We start from the raw sequence: 15,816 nt of genomic DNA, 5'->3' as shown, positions 1-15,816 counted from the left end.
ATAAATCCATAGATTCAATGCTGAGTAGAAATGAGGTTCTGTGAACATAACGTGCCACTCACCATTTAGGTAAGTTTTAAAACTTCTACACACACCACTTCTTATTTACGCTGTAAACACCACTAGGAATGAAAACAACACTAGCTTGGAAATTAGACTCCTCTGGATCATCATCGTCATGGATTCCAGAGATAGATGTAATAGAAAGGGAACCTTAGCTTCTTCTACATTCTATTCTTGTTTTAAACATTAGACACAATTGTGTGTGATATTCATATTCTGTGTATAACAATCTATGCTTTTAAAAGACTATAAAGTTCTTTTAAAAGTTAGAAAGTGATGAATCGAATAGAGAGTTCTCAGTCATTTTTAACAAGCAAGTGATCAGAGAAGCAAAATGTATAATTCAGGGCTCCAAAGTGAAGAAGCAGATTTTAATTTTGTGTCAGAGCGTTAGATTTACTATGCACAGTAGTTGAGTAGATCCAGAAACACTCATCCCTGCAGGGAAAGGCATTTCAAGTCTCGATCCCCCCTCCATGCTGGGCCTCCTCCCTCTCCCATTCTCCTTCTCTACTCAGCTAGATTTCCTTTTGCTCCTCTATTAGTTTATATTTCATTGGTTCTTGATGCCATCCTGTCCTTCCCTCCCCTTTCCTGTAGAAATGGGTTTTATTCTAGAACTCCCCAGTCCTGTACTCATCCCAGGACAGGACAATATTTATCAGCATCCATAGAAGATCCAGAATCTCTTGGACATTATTCCCATGGGAACAGGTCTTTGGGAAAACCTGCCATCTTCTCTTGGTATACTTTATGAAAGGCTTCAGCTTGGGCCACTGTGAAGTGATTCTTCCAGTCCCCACAGATGCCTGGAAACATGAAGGAGAGTCACATCAGATCTCGTGACAGGTTGAAGACTGGGATGTCCTCCTTGCTCTCTGAAGGCTGCACAATGCTGACTGGTCAAGGCGAGCCCTCCTGCTGCCCGGCCACCACACCCATTGACACTTCTACCTGCCTGGAAAGTGTGTCCTGACTTCCCCTCTCCCAAATCTTCCTGTGCAGATTCCATAAGCCTCACTGCTGGCTATACAATCAGAACCTGGAATATAACTACCTCTGACCACTTCTGTTTCTAGCCCTTTGGCCCAAGCTAACAGAGTTTCTGACCTGGGTGATCAGAGCAGATGACAAGTAATCTCTGCTCTTGGCCATTCTCTCTTAGAAGTCATTCTGCACATGAGGCCATTGCTGATCCATTGCCAAGTCCAGTCTCTCCAGTCACTTCTGGCTCAGTTTCCCACGATTCCAGGTCCTTTCAGCTAAATTCCTTGGTACTTGTGGCTCTAGGTATAGTGTCCTTGTTGTTTCAGACCCACCCCTGTGGCTACCCAGCTTCAAACATGCCAGGCTCCCCCTCTGGGGGCTCTTCTCATGTCATGACCTCACCCCAGAGTGCTCTCCTCCTGGACGTATTCACTTCCTGTCCTTTTGCCTCATTCAAACTTTTACTGCAAAGCAGTTACTCAGTGAGGCCCCCAGTTCAGAAATGTGCCCCTCCATCCTTGTTCACTTCCCAGCAGTGTTCAAACATAACATGTTCTAGACTTTTACTGGTGTAATGTGAAAATGGCATTTCTATCATATTAGCAAGTCAACACTTTTTTCATAATTTGCCTATGACTTGGTTCTTCCAAGAATCACGTGGTATACACTCAATAAATACTGTTGAGGGTGTTGAGGATGAATGAGTAAATGTGAGCATCACACCGTGTTTCACACAAGGATTTAGGAAGCCCTGGAGGGGTTAACATTAAGAGAGTGGAGGGGTGGAATGGAAGCTAAGGTTATGGACATAAGTCAAACCTTTTACTATGTGATTACACTACTATTTTATGTACCATGTACATTAATTTTCACATAGTGGTCCAATCTAACATTAATATAATATATACCAATATGTAAACTAATGAATTCTATGCTTGTAAACACGACACACATGTGAATATAAAGTAGCAGAATTTCTAACATGTGGTTGCTATGCTATAAACACTCATTCTTCCTCCCATTTTCATTGTTATCTTCATTATCAGACAATTTTCATTGATTCTTCTGCTGGGCTGTGCTCTCACACTGAGCAATATCCTCAGCCCAATTCTCTGTCTTATCCCTCTGTACCCCAGGTACTCTGTGTCAGAAATCCTGACCTCTTGAGTATCTTTTGAAGCATTTGGTAGATTTATGCCGTGGTTCACCATTCCAGATACATGTGAACTGGAGGAATTTTGGAAAAACAGGTTCTGCCATCACTTGCACTAGACATTTTCAATAGGCCTGAATCCAAGGGTGTTGATGTGATTCATCTTTCCTCATAGGAAGGAGGCCTTACAATGTCTCCTAGCAAATGACCTCCTCTCTACCTTCTTCAGTTTGCTCTTTCTTTGGGTATCACTTTCTTTAGTGCAATTCCTGGGAAGTCACCAGTGGAGTAGCCCAGACACCACCATCTCCAGAACCACCCTCCTCCTCTCCAGCACTGAATCAATTTCCCCGGGTACCTGCACCCAGCACCACTGCCATGGAAACATTTTTTTCATAAGGGAACACTAGCGGCCCCAGGGCCATGAATGATTAAAGTTGATATGTTCAAACACCTTCACTCTTACTGTCTGGTGGTAAAGACAAGAGTACCCTCTAAGTAATCTCATGCATTCTGAAATCAGAGCATTTACCTTTCCTTGTCAATGAGAAATGCTTACTAATTAAAGTTTCAGGCAATATTTTAAAATTGGACATCTTGTTTCGTTTCATGACGTGGAAGGAGCTATTCTTGAGGACTGAATCCAGTTCTTCTGGATTGAGCTTCTTTCCCAGGAATTGACAGATCTTCTCTATGGTGCTTCTTGGGTCCTAAAGTGTGAACAATCAAGAGTGATGCTGTGAAAGGGAAAGACAGCAGACATGGGAAGATTGGAATGGGAGTGTTAGGAGACATGTGGGAGAGAAAGAGGAGAAGAAGATTTATCCAAATGGGAAAAGGCTGAGATGGATTCCACAAGGAGAGAGAAAGAGAAAGTGGAGAGGAAGAGGTGCATGAAGGGTGTGTGATGTCAAGGTCAGGACGGGTTCCCAGTGGGGTGAGTTTAGGTCACCGCAGAGGCAGGTGTTGGGATTTCTAAAGAGACTCATCAGAGTGCAAACTAAGGCCTGGAGACAAAGATCCCAAAGACTCCTCCTTTCTCCACGTGACACCCTGTCCATATCCAGCACTTGAATAATACATGGGTGTGGAATGTCTTCCTGTACTCGAGTCCCAGGATCATGGATATCCCTGGGACATCACTGGGAGATGATACAAAGAACACAGGTCTTTATAAGAAGAAAGAACATGCTCGGGCTCCACGCCCTTCCCATTAGGATGGTAGTGCTTCATTATTAGGTTTTTCCCTGAGCCCCAGTGACTATATAACAAGAAGACACACTACTGTGGCAATAATTTAAAAATGTGTTCTCTGAATTGATGGGAGAATTACACGGAAGGGTGGGAACTTGCTGATGAGGTAGGTGAACGTGGATCCAAGGCTCCTTACTGAGCACTGACTTCATGCTGAGAACAGGGAAGAACATGAAGTAGCTGCAGGAAGGAGACCAGAGGCCTTTCTCCAGGGGAAGCTGATGCCTGTGACTATGGCATCCTGTATGTTCCCCAAGGCAGCACTACCAGGCAAGCGTTCTCTAAAGTGCTGTTCACTCTTCTAGTTTTTATTACATTGTTTTACAATTCTGATAAAAAATTCTAAAATTTTATAGCTTTCACTGATGTCTGGACTTATGAATGTTACTCAGAGAACCAGGCAGCTTTGGGCGGTTCAGTGTGGCACTGTCCTGCTCCAACAGAGGAAAAATTTAGAATAAGTTCACATTTAACGTACAATGATCCAATCAGTTAACGGGGCTTATCTAAACACTCAGACGTACGTCCGTTATTTACCTGCAAACAAGCGACTGACCTCATTTGCTATTTGGAGAAGCACACTGACTGTCACCACAGTCACCCTCCTGTGCTCAGACCATTAGACGTCTTCCTGTGACCCACCTCTACCCGGACTCAGCCCACCAGTGCTGAGCACCACCTGCAGGCCTTTCCTGTCACTCAAGCCCCTGAACTCTCAGAAGAGTCACACAGAGTGACTTCTCAACTTATTGTCACCTAGTCAGTCAAAGGGAGAAGCCAGAGAGAGAGACACATCCTGGGGTTAGTGTTTTCTGCCAGTCCCTTGGGAAGACTTGGCTCCTGTCAGCATCCTGGGTTCTGCATGGAAAACCTTGACAGCCACAGGTGTGAGCATAAGCCCTGGCACCCTGCCTTGGTGTGTGGAAGGGCCCTTTAGATGTTGCCAGATGAAACCCAGGAAGAGGCAGGGAGAAAGAGCATGGAGCTTGGGGAGGTTCCAGCAGCATCAGGGCAACGGAGAGCCAGGCCTGCTTCTTCTACTCTCAGTGACCTCTGAGAGGATGTGCACTGACAGGGAAGGTGGAGTGGACACTGAGCAACAGGACCATCTGAGGGGAGAAGGATAGCGGGGAGCAATGGGCGCTGACTATGAGAGCCTGCTCACCTTCTGCAGCTCTTCATAACTCAGCAGCAGGAAGTTCTTCCTGTCTCTCATGGACATCCAGCCACGTATGTGCTCAAACCATGATCCATAGGGCACTGCAGGGCAGGCACAGAACTGCAGGTGACACACTAACAAAACAGGGGCTGGGCGGTCCCTGTCATTTCTTGAACCCTGACCACTTGATTCAGGCATAATTTATAAATGCTCCTCAAACTACCTAATGAAACTGAGAGGGGGACTATTCTGGAATTCAATCTGCAAAGACACTATCATCCTGATACCCAAACCAGATAAAAGACATATCAATCACAAAACAACAGAACACAACACACTGTGTTTGTGAACACAAACACAGAAAACATTATTAAAATATTAGCAAATCCTATTCAAGAGTAAGCTTATACATCATGATAAGTTGAATTTATTCCAGGGATGAGAGTATAGTTCAACATGTGCAAATGCATAAATGCATTTATACACTATTGGGATTGGAAATTAGTACAACCACCATGGATATCAGTATGGAGTGTCCTCAATAGATTACAATGGAACCACCATAGTATCCAGTTATAGACTCCTTGGTATTTATCCAAAAGAATTAGAGTCAGCATACTATAGTAATACATGCATAGCCATGTTGATAGCAGTTCAATCACATCAGGTAAGGTATGGAGCCAGCCTAGGTGTCCACTGACTGATGAATGGGTACAGAAAACGTGCTACATACACATGGTGGGTTTCACTCAGTCATAAGGAAGAACTCAGTTGTGTCACTTGTAGGAGAAAGGATGGAACTGGAGAACAACATGCTAATTGAAGGAAGGCAGTTTTACAAAATCAAGGGTTGTCTCTTTTCTCTCATAGGGGAAAGTATGCAGAAAAATAACACAAAAGGGATACCAGGAAGTGAGGAGAAACACCAGTACAGTTGAGGAAGCAGATCTATATGTCACGGAACACTCACCGTTTCCTTGGATAAACCATTTCAAGTATTGTTCCAGTGATTCAATTTTCTTAGAAAGTTTTGTCATACTCCAAAAATAGTAACCTGACACAAGAACATCTTTGGGGTTTCTCATGATATACAGCACCTTAATGTAAGGAAAAAGGAAAATGAAAAATCAGTCTCAATCAGTCATTTCCACCTGATCTTGATCTTTACACAGGCAGTTCTTTCTGAATTCCTAGTAAGCATCAGTGGGTTCCATTAAAGAATAGGTTATAGCATTCATTAATCAAATGGACATTTTAAGGTTCCTATTTAATATTCACATGCTAGGAAAGTAAGAAGAATACATTGTCTCTTCTATCTGGTATATTATTCTTCTGAACATAGGAAGGTGTTGGAAAGTATTAAATGGTAAGTGTTGAGGTGTTCGTGTGTCTTCCCAAAATGACCACTAACAGCAGATGGATTAATGAATTATTCAGGTACGTAAAAATATACAGTTGTTCACACACTAAGGACCACTGAGGAATCTCACAGATATTACATTCAAGCAGCATGAATGCATTTATGGAAAATTCAAGAATAAGGAAGCTAATCTCTAAATATATTCCAGGGTGTGTTTCCCTCAGTTGGTGGGCACTGATTGGTAGAGGGTGCATGGGGAATTTTTCTGAACTATAGAAATGTTCTAAGTCCAGTCTGCATGATAGTTGACCTCCTGTGTACATATGTACATGTTAACACACTGGTATTTAACTTAACTGAACCCACACATACACACACAGACTGGGTACTTGAACATCAGAATTTGATGTTTTGCACCAACCCTACTAGTATTATTATTAGAGGTCTTATGTCTCCTTAGGCCTCAGTTCAATCAGGCAGAGGTTAATGAAACCCAACAGGAGACATGGAAAAGGTTTTATTGCCTCAGCATCACTGTGAGCAAATTTATGGAATTTGCACAAAAGGAGATTATTAATCTGGGTATCTTGGTGTATTTTAAAGAGAAACATAAAAAAATTCAGAAGTCAATAGACACCTTAACAAAGTATGTATCTAAAAATAATCTGTGGCCCCTTAGATCATGGATATCCAGGTCCGTGCTGATGATCTCTCAGCCAAAGGGAGGCTGAAGTGGCTGCTGATCACAAAGCACATTGACATGCAGTGGACTGCAATGGGTAGAATACAGAGCCAGGCTCCTTCCTGAGCAGTTCCAGGATTTATGCAGGTATGATGAATATATGTATGGTCTCCTCCCCACACGGGCAATGCTGACTTGGGTGAATCCACCTCCCTGGCAGGAGGTCTTATTGAATTAATGTTGCCTAACATCTTCAAGAACTGAAAAGTAGGGATACTCTATGTATATATGCAGTTATAAAATCTGGTTTCACAAAAAATATTGTTTTCTAGGATCCTGGCACTAGCCGGTGCCACCACCCCTGAATTCAGGCTGCCTAATGTGTGCCATGGTCCAAATCCTCCCGCTCAGGTAGGGTGTGAGCTATGTTCTCATCCGTCTCAATGTCTGAGAATCTCAGGTGTCTCCCAACCTACCCCATGAGCAGACACCCCAGCAAGATCTTCAGGGGTTACATAGGCACATGGGAGTTCAAAAAGCATTGAGGAAATATTAGGCATTGACCTTGGCCTTGGAAGTGAATAAAGACTTGGGGAAGAGATGGATGGAAGGTGAGACATCAGGAGCCGTGGGCCCTCTCTCTCATTTAGACATTTGTAACCCACATCTGTCTCTAAGCAGGGTGAGCGTTCCCAGTTGGGCACAGACTGAATCCACTTGGTATCCCCTTTGGAGTAAATCAGGCAGAGAATTTCCATCAACCAGTTGGTGCCTAGATAAGGAAGGAAAAGTGATGGTCACTCATTTCCACCTGACTTGGGAACAAAATTCACGATAAAATACATAACATAAACATAACCATGTACCCATTCCAAGCATGCACGTGGGTAGTGCTAAGTAGTGGTAATCACATGCCTTTGGTTGCTCAGCCAATTTCCAGAACCTGTTCATCTTGAACCACTGAAACTCTCTGCTTATTAACAACATTTCCCTACTTATTGCATCTTTCAGTGCCTGGATCCACCATGTAGTTCTCTGGTTCTATGAACTAAACTACTCTAGGTATTTTGCACCAATGGAACCCTATCATATTTGCCCCTTTTCTCCAAAATATCACATTGAGCATGGTGCCCTCAGGATTGATCCATATTGTAGAAAGTGTCTGAATATTTTTCCTTGTTAAGGCTGATCGTATTCCATTGTATCAATGTGACACACCTTGTTTATGCATTCACCTGTCAATGGATTTGAGGTTGCTTCCACCTCTTGGCTCTTTGCTGAGATCCTTCTATGAGTCCCCACTCTCCTTGACTTCCAGCACCTGCCCTGCCCTGCCAATGCCTTGTTCTCAATCCTCACTCAGTTTGCACTGCTCCTGCTCCCAGGCTCACTCCCATAGGTGCAGGATGCATGTCCTTTCAGGCCCTTGCATTTTCCTGCCTCATTTCTGATTCCCAGCCATTGTCCATGCTGACTCTCCTACTCTACAATATTCCTCTTCCCCAATGTCCGCCCTTTCAGCCTTTCCACTCCTCTTGAGCTGCTCTTTTGCTAATAGTTCTTCACTGGTCATCCTCACCACCCCTTCTCCCACGCCACCACACAAAAAACTGAACCTGCTCATAATGCACTCCTACATCTTCCTCCAAATCCTCAGATGATCCCTGCTGAGCACTCATGTCACACTGCACTTGTCTGAATGGAAGTGCCATGGGGCACGACTGCCCTGTCCCCCCAAACCAGGAGGACATCCTGGCATCTAGAGCACATTCCATCCATCTGTTGAGTGAGTGAGGAATGCAGACCTCACCTTTCTCATGGGTAATTCCTGTCCTCTTTCCTTACCTGACTTAGGATAAGCCACCATTACTGTATCTTCATCCTTTATCACAAATGAAGAACATGTTTCTTTTATAACTTCAGAGCTGAAACCAAAAACAGGGAAAGGTAACCCTTCAAACCACACGTAGTCATCTGCCATGATGAGGAGTTGTGTGTGTGTGGTGTTGTGGGTCCTGCTGCAGCCACCATTGGAAGTTGTGGGAGATACTGGGAGCCCAGATTTTAAAGGAAAGTTGAAAGAATCATTAACTTTTACTTATTGCCACATTCACTGCTTGATAAAAATAAATTGTGATTGGTGATCCAAAGTTTCATCATATTGAGCAATTTTGGACTCTGAGAATGTGACAGTGATGATCTGAGCATGATTTCTTTGGCAGAACCCCACAGCAGGTGCTGCAAAATAATGCCACTGAGTAATCCCTGGAACCTTTCTCTTTGTTTGCATTTTGAAGAGTTTTCAGACTAGAATTTTTGCAGGAAAACTTTAGATACACTATAGCAATAATAGAGTGGAGGGAAAAATGAAGAACTGTGAACTGCGGATTCTTTGAGGCTGAAGGACATGAACCTGCCTTAGATGGGTATAGACTGTAACGGGACTCCAGGGGCCAGTCCTCCTTTTCCTTCTGATTGATGTACGGGAATGGGTCTCATGCTCTCAGGATTTATGGAATGAGGGAATAGAATTTTCATATCATCCCATCAATGATCCATGGAAGGTCATTTACATCCCTGGTCTAGAACTTTCAATTCCCAATGGACTCTGGGGGTGAAGAACTTCACATATTCAAGCAACATGCCAAATCCAGGGAGCCCATACACTGTGATCTCCTGATGTCAGGAATACTTAAGGAAACACCTGCATTTTATCAATTCCCCATGGACTTCTGTCACCTCCAATGAGAACCATGTGATGAATGAAGTCAACCCACGTTGAAGGCAATGGTGTTTCATGTTGAATACGTCATCATGAGAAGAAAAAACCCTTTCCACACTTCCTGCTAATTCCTGGGAGTATTACTAGACTGAGAACTTGTGTATTCAACTGGAAGCTGTTGATGCTGAATCTAAGCCTGATCGGCACAGCTTCTGAGTGCCAAGAATGTCCAACAATTGGTGCATGAATGCGATACTGGCTGAAAGAAGAGCAGCGTTTAATCTGCACAGTTGCAGGGGCTACATGTGCTCTGGACAGAATACGAAGCACATCAAGATGAAAGAGTGACCTTTTGTAACAGGGAAACTCTTTCATGAATTGTATTTCATTCTTAGTATTTTCCAGTAATTCTAGACAGTTATCTCCATCACAGTGACACTGTGAATGTCCAATGATTATGGGGACTGACATGTCTCTACAGTGTTCAGAACTCTTAGTGCGTGCCTACCGTGACATCATCTCACCAGCCCCATGAATTGAATGAGGATGTGCTGAACCCCACCCACTTGACAGAGCCACATGCTGAACTTTCCTGTGGTTTCATTAGTGCACTATGTTCATACATGATAGTTGGGCTCATTTGAAGGGATCATTCATGGATGGAATGGAAGTTGCTCCACTCTGTCCCCAGTGACTCTGCTTCACTCCCCACTCTCCCCTCCTGTACCTACGAGTATGCTTTATAGACATGCATTAAGGCGGATGCTCTTTGGTGTATTTATACTCGTGCACAGCACAATTTTTTCAATTTCCTTCTGCATTTCCTCACCTTCCCCTTCCCTCCCTACTTAGTCCCTCAGTCTTCTTCTCCACAGATCTTCCCTCTACCTTTATGATACCACTGCCCTCCCCAACTTTTCACCCTTACTTTACTCTAGCTTCTGCATATGACGGAAAACATTTAACCCTTTGATTTCAGAATCTGGCTTACTTTGGCTAGCATGATGTTCTCCTATTCCATCCACCTCTGTCGCGTTCCCCGCCCGCAGAGAGACACAACACCTGGTTCTTTTCAGCCTTTTTATTGCGCGCACCCCCTTCCTCTCAGTTCTTTCTTTGTTCTCCTCCTTTGAGGAACTTACACTCCAATATATACATTACTGTAACCAATCAGCATTTGAGCACGAGGGGAGAGCATGAACAGATACAGGCAGTAAATGCAGACATGCAGTGATCATGCACTGTCCATGAGGGAACTCAACCAATCCCTGGAACTTCCTCAAAATGATGTCAGTTGTTTGTGCAAAAGCCAACCATACTGGCAGCCTGCCAAGCGCCATCTTAGCCTTACCACACCTAGGGCCAGGGGTCCCGGGCACCCCGACAGTTCCCCCTTTTTTATTATAAAATTAAGGCTTGGGACCGTGTCTGTCTTAGGCGGAGTGGTCAACCACCGTCCTTACCCGTCATTGGATAACTGCAGAGCATGCTACAGCTCCTGTCTTAGGTTGGTACGGTGTCACCTCCTTCCTTACTCGTCTCTGACCACCGGTCCCGCATCGTGAGCCATACTTGTGGGGAACTGCCGGCCTCTAGGGCAGTCATGGCCTGATGAAAAATAATCTGGTCCCTGTTTTGGCTGGCTCGTAGATGCACAAACAGACGAGTGAGGAAAAGGATACCAATGAGGAGAAGCAGTCCCAAAGTGCCCAAAACTGCCCACTGTTTTACAAAATCGAAAGCAGAAGAAAACCATTTAGCCAGCTCAGACATAGAAGCAATTTGTACCCTAGTAGAATTAACTTTGACAATTTTAGCCCTAAGTCGTGAGGTAAGATTATCAAATTGAGACAACCAAGTAGAAGTAAGATAGGCTGACAATTTTTTAGATAACCCAGCTGCGGTGCTGGAATTATCATATACAATGGGGGTAGCACAAACAGCTCTTAAAGAGTAAACACATCCCAGTCCCAAAAGTTCTTGTAATATGTCCACTTGTTCTTGTAGTAAGTCCACTCTTTGATTTATAAGGAGTATGCCTGCTGTTAGATGTTGGTTTAGGGTCTCTTTAGTCTGTAAGGCTGCAGCTGTATTTTCGGCCAAGTGATTGACTGCTGTTGCTGTAGGTGTGGCAGTTGCTAGTGCTGCTGTTGCAGAAACCACTATTGCCGCTGTGATGCCAAATTCTCTCCTGTTTCTTGATAGTAACACTGGCAATTCTGCATCTGTAACAGAGACTGGGACTGGTGGGAAGGTAGGAACACACATTAAGTCTGCCAGCAGGAACCTAGAAGCATTTTAACATTGAGAGATAGCACAAATCTGAAGTACAATTGAGAGAAGCAGTTGTTTTGTTACATAGTTGAACTGTTCCTCCTAAGAGACTAAAAAGAGGTTGTAAGTTAGTTTATTCCGTGGAAACACACAAACTGAGCCGCAGCTCCAGTAAAGCACCGGGTTACCCTTATTACCCAGAGTTAAAAAACCCCAAACAAAGAGACAAAGAGAAAGTTTATCTTTAGGGGACCTGAAGGTCTCCTTTATTCCCCCTTTTTGTTTATAAAGAGTATTTTTGAGGGTGAGATGTGTATGTTCAACAATACCTTGTTTTTGTGGGTTATAAGGTACATCTGTGGTTAGAGTTATTTTAATTTTAGTGAGGAATTGGTTCTTACCAATTTTAGTTTTTAAAGAAAAATTTAGACTTTATAACGTAATACAATTTTTAACAGTTGCTTAACCATAATTGTATAAACCCTTATTTTTAAGACAATTGTTCTAAAGAATAAAACTTAAGAGACACAAAGTTAAGAATGAATTAGTGTTTTTAAGAAAACTTTGTTATTTTACCATGTCATTTTACCATATAGATTAAACTTTGGCTTATATCAGAACATTAGTATTTCACCTTAGGAAAAACCTTAAATAGCTTTAGCTGTTTTACATACATACAACCAACTTAGTTACACATAGACTTGTTGAAACTTGCCCTTTATTACACACAGACTTTCTTATCCAGAAACATTTTCTTTTCCTTTTTATTAAATATATTTTCAAACCCGGAACCTTTTATTTTTTCTTTCCTATCTGTTGACCGCTTTTTGTTTACATTCTGATACAACTCTTATGAAATTTCTGAATTTAGATAAATTACTCTATTTTAATAAGATTAAATATTTTGTTATTTATAGTACTCTTAATTGAAACACAGTTGAAACTTTTGGGACCCTTTATATATAGAATTTCACTTGTTAGGACATAACTTTTAGTAACCTTGTTTTTAGTTTAGTGAGGACACAAAGTAATCGTAAACCCTTTTTATTTACCAACCTATGAAAACACCAATAATGTTTAAGTATGTTACCCCATGTAATTTAAGGAGTTAAAAGTACTTGATGTTATTTAACAATTAGCATTTTAACTTTGTAAATTAACCAGACGTCTCTACAAACACATTTGAGTAATCCCATACATGTTAACTCCAATTTATTTATTTTATAAAAACCAAGATATCAGACAAGTGTCCTGAACAGGATCTGTTGCCTCTTTCCTGCTGAAGAAAAGTCCTAGAAGCAATTGATATTAGACATTTTATTAACATCAATATTTTATTTGCTTGACCACCTAGAGACTTGCGAGTTATTTTTAAAGACATTTTACTTTCATTAGTTTACCCAATTTAAATTGAACACTTTTAAATCACGTGAATAAAAGTATTTGGATCCATTTTTAAATTTTAATCTTAAGAGCGCTCAGTTTTGACAAAACATGACATTAGACAGCACGACATACAAATAACATAAAATCAAAGGCCTTGAAACTTTATAGGTAAATGTTCATTGCAATGAAACAGATGTTCAAAAACTTCAGTTGAATAAAAAATAGAACTGATCAAAAAGAAAAAAAAATCATTAACCTAGGTATGCAGGATCAAAATTATGAGCTCAAAAATACAGCATTAAAGAAAAACAAAACAAACGAAGAATCCTAGAAAATAAGTTAATTAAGTTTAAAACGAACACCTTTTTTTTTTTTTCTTCAGGTTACCCGCCCCTTCCCGCTGAGACTGCTGTAGTTTACATTCCAATGCAGACTTTGGCAAGGCCAGGCAGTGGGGAGGGAGGATCACCCAGGACTTTTTAACCCTTTTTTTTCCTGGTTGAGAAATCAGGTTAGGTTTGAATGCAGAAAATCATGAAACAATTATCTCCCAATACTTGTGGGGACTATGGCTACTATATTATGTTCCCACTGTGGAATATTTAATAGCCCCTCATTTAAAACCACGGAGAGACCTTCTCTATGGTATCAAGGAACATTCTAGCTGTTTTTGCTTTTAGTGGCGTTCCATGACTTTTTAGCAACTCCCTAAGAGGCTGTTGCATTCTAGTCTTAGACAGTTCTGTTCCTATGATTAAATCTTACAGCACTAAGAGCTCCAAGCACACAAACAAGTCACACAATTGATGTAACAAAGACACTTACTACACAGAAAATCTACCACCACTTCATACACACAAACAACACAAAACCCCTTGGCTAGTCACTGTTCCGTGAACCTTTATAACTAGTCGCTGCTCCGCGAACCTTTATAACTAGTCGCTGTTCCGCGAACTTTTAAGGCCTTCTTACTGTTTAACTTACTTTATTAAATACTTACCTTGTACTTACTCTAGAGTTATTTTTAGGGTTCCCGGGTTTCGGCCCCATGTGTCGCGTTCCCCGCCCGCAGAGAGACACAACACCTGGTTCTTTTCAGCCTTTTTATTGCGCGCACCCCCTTCCTCTCAGTTCTTTCTTTGTTCTCCTCCTTTGAGGAACTTACACTCCAATATAAACATTACTGTAACCAATCAGCATTTGAGCACGAGGGGACAGCATGAACAGATACAGGCAGTAAATGCAGACATGCAGTGATTATGCACTGTCCACGAGGGAACTCAACCAATCCCTGGAACTTCCTAAAAATGATGTCAGTTGTTTGTGCAAAAGCCAACCATACTGGCAGCCTGCCAAGCGCCATCTTAGCCTTACCACACCTAGGGCCAGGGGTCCCGGGCACCCCGACACACCTCTCTGCAAATGCCATCATTTCATTCTTTGTCATGACTTAGTAATACTCCACTGTGAATACAGACCACATTTTACTCATCCATTCATGTGGTAAGAAGGACCTGGCCTAGTGGCGAAACTTAGCCTTTGTGAGTTATGCTGTTATATACATAGTTGTGACTTTATCACTACAATATTCTCACTTTATAGAGAGATAAATTCCAAGGAGTGTGATTGCTGGTCATATGGGTTTTCCCTTCCTTTTCTTTTGAGGAATCTCCATACTATTTTCTAATTTGAAGTTCTACACAACATATATGAGTCATCCCTTACCCCCGTAACCTCCCAAGCATTTCTTATTTGTGTTTTTGATGATTGTCTTTCTGACTGAAGTGAGATGAAATATCAGTATAGTTTTGACATGCATTTCCCTGATTGCTAGGGATGTTGAACCTGTTTTCCTATATTTGTTGGACATGTGTATGTCTTCTTCTGAGAAGTGTCTGTTCAGTTCTTTTGTAAAATGGTTAACTTCATTGGAATGAGTCCACATGTCAGGAGTGTGGTGACCCTTATGTATAGGTTCCTTGAAACGCAGCCTGCCGATGTTGTCACCGTGTGTGACCTGAGTTTTTCTCTCTGCTGGTATACGCATGTTGACAGACTTCCTGTTCAATAGTGACCTTTAGTCCTGGCCGTGTCCTGGACCACTGTGATGTGGGAGGAACAGCAGAGTCCAGGGTTCACTGCACTACATTGATCTCTGGATGACCCTGAGTCCAGTTCTGTGCTGAAGGACAGTTCTTCCCTGTGATCACCAAGTCCCTGCTCTGTAAGTGGGAAACCGTGGGTGACTCCTGAGACAATGATGCACTGGCTAAAATGATCCCCATTGCCCCTCAAATGCATGCTGTGTGGTGGTCTGCAGTTCACCTTGGTGGCACATGAGATCACACTGTACTGGTTACACTCTCTTCCTCCTGTCTAGTCCCTCTGCTGGGATGGTCTTAACAAGTCAACCAGAAAGACTTTTCAAGAAATTGATGAATTAAATTCGTGTACTTCATATTTACATAATAATCAAAACAAAGTTGGTCTAAGACCTAGAATCAGACCAGAAACTTTATCACTGCTAGAAGAACACATTGAGCAAACTCTCCAACATACACTTACAGGCATTCACTTCCTCAGAAAGACTCATAAAATGTAGGAAATAAAAGAAACAATTTACAAATTGGAAGGCATCAAATGAAAGAGTCTGCACAGTAGTGAAAGCAGGTGTGTGTAGGAAGATGCTAAAGAATGAGACAAAATCTTTTCCAGCGACTCTTCTGATGGAATGTAAAAAGAAGTCAAAGAATCTTAAATCCAGAGTGCTAATACT

At 42.1% G+C, this 15,816-nt stretch overlaps 1 pseudogene; it reads right to left on the bottom strand.

The window, feature by feature from the left end:
- Window positions 1-413: 413 nt before the first annotated feature.
- Window positions 414-8,680, bottom strand: LOC124974861 (sulfotransferase 2A1-like; annotated as a pseudogene).
- Window positions 8,681-15,816: the final 7,136 nt, after the last annotated feature.

Source organism: Sciurus carolinensis, unplaced genomic scaffold, assembly GCF_902686445.1.
Source record: "Sciurus carolinensis unplaced genomic scaffold, mSciCar1.2, whole genome shotgun sequence".
Classification (NCBI taxonomy): domain Eukaryota; kingdom Metazoa; phylum Chordata; class Mammalia; order Rodentia; family Sciuridae; genus Sciurus; species Sciurus carolinensis.
This window is presented reverse-complemented; position numbering and strand designations above follow the sequence as displayed.